The 5,112-nt window shown below is 34.7% G+C and overlaps 1 non-coding gene across 1 annotated transcript; it reads left to right on the forward strand.

Moving 5' to 3' along the window:
* The first annotated feature begins 3,300 nt into the window (after positions 1-3,300).
* TRNAH-GUG (transfer RNA histidin (anticodon GUG)) lies at positions 3,301-3,372 on the forward strand. Its single transcript has one exon. It is a non-coding gene; the product is annotated as a tRNA-His (tRNA).
* Positions 3,373-5,112: the final 1,740 nt, after the last annotated feature.

Here is a 5,112-nt window from a genome sequence, read left to right on the forward strand (position 1 = left end):
CCTAGGTCCATGTCCATGATTATATTATGTATGAATTGTTATAATTCCATCATTGAGTTCTTAATATTTCTTTATGATTATTGAGAATCCGTCCGTAATCTATGAAAACCCATATCTTGTATTCCATGGGTTCTTGCATGTATGTTTTTGACTAAGAATGATTGTTTCATGAATATCCTACATGTCTACAAGTTTTCATGCAACTGTATTATATAATTACTTTCATGCTATGATACAAGATACATACATACTAAATACAAGTTATTTCATGAAACCATATTTACAAGTTATTTCATGAAACCATGCTTACACGTTATTTCATGAAACCATGTTTACAAGTTATTTAATGAAACCATGTTTACAAGTTATTTCGTGAAATCATGATTACAAGACAAGTACAAGTTAATTCACGAAAATCATGGGCTTCTTAGCCAATTATATTATGTTCATGTTTTTGGGAGTTGCAAGAATTACCGAGAAGGCTCAGATAGCCTGAAACTATGTAGCCACCATAGGACAAGGATCGCTCCGCCCAGTTAGGACGATACCTTAATTTTACACTGAATGGATCCATCAGGCACGTTACCACTTTATACCCTGGCAAGGTATAGGGGCTCTGCTGGTCCGGCGAGGTACCAGACTCCACGTATCCACGTGGTGATATCATGTGTCGGTTTATGAAATGCTCTCTCTACTTATCATGTTTTACTTATGTTATATATATATGTACCCATGCTCATGCTCATGCTCATGCTCATGTCCAGGTTTTCAGTTTCAGTTCTTATCATATTATTCCATGTCCCATGTTATTTCTTTCAGTTGCTTTACATACCAGTACATTCAATGTGCTGACGTCCCCTTTTATTGCCCGGGGGCCTGCATTTCACGATGCAGGTACTGATATACAGGACTAGGGGTGTTCATGGTTCGGTTTGGATCGGTTATTGGTTAAAACCATAACCAAACCAATTTAGTCGGTTTTTAAATGTCTAAAACCATAACCAAACCAAGTAAAATAATAACCACCGGTTTGGTTATTGTCGGTTTGGTTCGGTTTTTCGGTTTATGACTAGCCGTGACAATTCAAATATTCTGTTTCTACATTCTTCAAATTTCTTATGAAACTCTTTTTTCCTCATAGCCCACAAGGGTGAACTTTGCTGCATATTGAGGGAAAGACATGCTGTTAGCAAATCAGGTGGACCAAACTTGCAACGCAGTTTAGATTCAAAAGAACAAGTCAAACAGAGGTTTCAAAATACAAACAACCCTTATGCTTACGACTTATTAGAGTTGGGCTTGGATTGTTTGACATATTCTTTTAAGACATGAGCCTTAAAAATAAGTAGACCAAAATTAAATTAATAATTAAAAGGTATAAAATATTTTTAATTATTTATGAAAAGCTAATATTATACATATAAATAATTATAAATTTTATGTATATAATTATCGGTTTGGTTCGGTTATTTATTCGGTTATTTTTTACTATAACCATAACCAAACCAAATATTATCGGTTTTTCAAATTTAAAACCAAACCAAACCAAACTAAACCAAATGTCGATTATTTTATTCGGTTTGGTTAAATTTTCGGTTTGGTTTTGATTTTAACCAAAACTGTGAACAGCCCTATACAGGACGACACATCTGCTCAATAGGACATCATTCGTATCAGCTTATTGGTGAGCCCCATCTCATTCGGGGTTTAGTCAACTTTTGTTTTATGATTAGTTATGCATCTAAGGTATGCTGGGGGCCTTGTCCCAGTAAGTATGTTTTTCAGTCAGACTCATGATAGAGGTTTCATAGACCAGACAAGTCAGTTAGGTTATGTCAGACATTCAGAGTCGTAAAGCCATTTTGGCTCATTCATGTTATTTCCGCACTCATGTTTAAACATGTATTTTTATTAAGTATTATGACTTACTACGTTTTATAAAGGCTCATCATACATTCACGTTATATTCCGCTCATGTTATGCCTCATGATGATTCAGCAAGCCATGTGGTTCGCTCGGTCACATGCAGTAAGGCACCGAGTGCCGTGTTTCGCCCAGGCCATGGTTCGGGGCGTGACACTCGCCCCGATCCCCCAGCAAAAATTACACCGTATATATAAGGTAATTTTGTTAAAAAAATTTATGTACATATATAGATTTTGAATCCTTTGAATACAAGACTAGATGTTGGATCTGTGAATTAGGGGGTTCAAAATTTCACTTATGGGTTCAAAGTTCAAATCTCAGGCACTACATTTTTATTTTTCAATCCACTTAGTGAAAATCCTAAATCTGCTACTGGTTACGCAGTCACGAGACCTTACCCCTACTTTTATATTGGGTAAAGAGGTTATTTTCGATAGACCCTAACTCAAGAAGTGCTTCTAATTGATATATAAAATAGATATATCAATTACCCCTACTTTTGTATTGGGTGAAAAAACATTCCAGTATGAGGAATAATTGAATCAACTAGTTCCTTTATTTCTTTGACTACAATTTTACCACGCACTATTCTTCAAATACATTTTAATTAAATCGTTGTGATTTACGGTACTTTTATTTTATGTAGTTTCGAAATGTTAATTTGATACTAAAAATCCATAAAAGATCAAATAATAGATAATAAGATAGTTTGACCCATGTACTCCAAATGCTTTCATCTTTGTAAATTTGGGACTTGGTCAAGTTTTAACCATAACATGAAGCACCCACTTGATTTAATGGGCATTTCAAATCAAATAATATAATCAAATACGTTGAATAAAAAAAAAAAGTCGAATCAGATGGTTAGAGACTTAAAATGAGTTATTCAGATAATTACAATGATATGTTGAATGACTTGAAAGTTGAAATAGGTTCATTTGGCTTTACAATTCAACTAATTTGCCAGAGAAAAAAAGATATCGCGATACGTACCGGAAAAATAGATGGGGTCGGAGCAAGCTCGCGCAGCTGGGGAGAGTGATGTCAACTCATGCTACTAAAAGAATAAAAATTAGCGACGGATAAATTTTATACCTAAACAACAAAATTCATCACTAATCCTATTTAATGATTAATTAGCGACAAATTATCAAAAAATTATGTCAGCTACGAGTAATTTAGAGACAATTAGATAAAGTTGGTGTCAATACTGGTGGCTGGAATCAATGCCCCACGATTCCCAACTTCTTTTTAAACCAAACTAAACCTACAATTTTAAGGTAGTCGGTTTGTTAGTGTTATTTTTACGAAATTAGGTACAAAATAAGATTGCTCTAATGAATATTTAATATTTCAACGAACAAGCAGACAAATGTGGCTGTAGTTTAGTGGTGAGAATTCCACGTTGTGGCCGTGGAGACCTGGGCTCGAATCCCAGCAGCCACACTTCCTTTTTTATTTAAAATTTATTTCACCTGGGCTCGAATCCAGCAGCCACACTTCCTTCGTTTATTTAAACTTTATTTCACTTCGAAAAAAAAAAATCCTTTGAAATGTTGAGGAGGTTTTAGTTTCTTTTCTGTCCTTTGGGCTTGAAATATGTTTGTGGGCCATTTTGTAGAGGCCCAATCTAGCCCAATTTAATTGAATTTGACTTAAGTTCATTTTTTTTTTGTGTGGATTGTCCATCAAAAGCACTAGTCTTTAATTTTTACCCCTTAAATTGGTGGTCTTTAAATTTTGCACTTCCTTTTTTATTTAAAATTTATTTCACCTGGGCTCGAATTCAGCAGCCACACTTCCTTCTTTTATTTAAACTTTATTTCACTTCGAAAAAAAAAAAATCCTTTGAAATGTTGAGGAGGTTTTAGTTTCTTTTCTGTCCTTTGGGCTTGAAATATGTTTGTGGGCCATTTTGTAGAGGCCCAATCTAGCCCAATTTAGTTGAATTTGACTTAAGTTCATTTTTTGTTTGTGTGGATTGTCCATCAAAAGCACTAGTCTTTAATTTTTACCCCTTAAATTGGTGGTCTTTAAATTTTGCACTTCCTTTTTTATTTAAAATTTATTTCACCTGGGCTCGAATTCAGCAGCCACACTTCCTTCTTTTATTTAAACTTTATTTCACTTCGAAAAAAAAAAAATCCTTTGAAATGTTGAGGAGGTTTTAGTTTCTTTTCTGTCCTTTGGGCTTGAAATATGTTTGTGGGCCATTTTGTAGAGGCCCAATCTAGCCCAATTTAGTTGAATTTGACTTAAGTTCATTTTTTTTGTGTGGATTGTCCATCAAAAGCACTGGTCTTTAATTTTTACCCCTTAAATTGGTGGTTTTTAAATTTTGTCCTTCGCTAGAAGCCCCTTGATTCCGGATTCGAACCCCCTCTCAGTAAAAAATATGAAAATCGCAAGGCATAAGTTGGGATTCGCAAGACAGAGTTTTGCATGCCTCAGGCAAAATTTTGAATGCAAACTCTGCCGGCAGGGAGAGCTTTGCATTCAAAACTTTACCTGAGGCCTAACTTTGCTATGCCTCAGGCAGAATTTTGAATACAAAGCTCTCAAACTCTGCCTGCAGGCATACAAAACTCTACCTGCAAAACTCGGCCTTGCATTTTTTTTTATTGAGTCGGGATTCGAACCACAAACCTCATGATATTAGGCGAAGGGAAAATATTAAAGACCACCAATTTAATAGGCAAAAATTAAAGACCACCCCAAAAGAAGGGCATTCTTGCGAATTGCCCACTTAAGTTTGAGAACAAAAGGAAATTTAACTTTTTGAACATTAACTGTTCACTGTGTTAAGGTATTCGAAGAAGCATAAATATATATGATATATTGATATAGGTCCAACTCTTCATTTTTTCAACATAAGCATGCACTTTACAAAAACATTTAAGGGGATTTCAATATGAAATTTAATTTGAACATTACGTTTAGTGATTCTAATTTCTAGCTCAAAAAGATAGCGGCTAGGCATAAGTTGCAAATAAGACATTACTATATAAATTAAAGTTTGATATGCTTTGCAGTTTGCCCCCTCAAACCAGTTGGGGTGGGGTGTTTGGGTTATGTTTGTGTAGCGTAGTGTTTCCTCAGAATCTCATATTCAGTACTCTCAACGAGCTTTGATATATGCTTTTGAAGATAGATGCCATATATATTATTTCAAATATTTGAAAAAAG

The sequence above is a fragment of the Lycium barbarum genome, chromosome 10 (assembly GCF_019175385.1).
Source record: "Lycium barbarum isolate Lr01 chromosome 10, ASM1917538v2, whole genome shotgun sequence".
NCBI lineage: Eukaryota > Viridiplantae > Streptophyta > Magnoliopsida > Solanales > Solanaceae > Lycium > Lycium barbarum.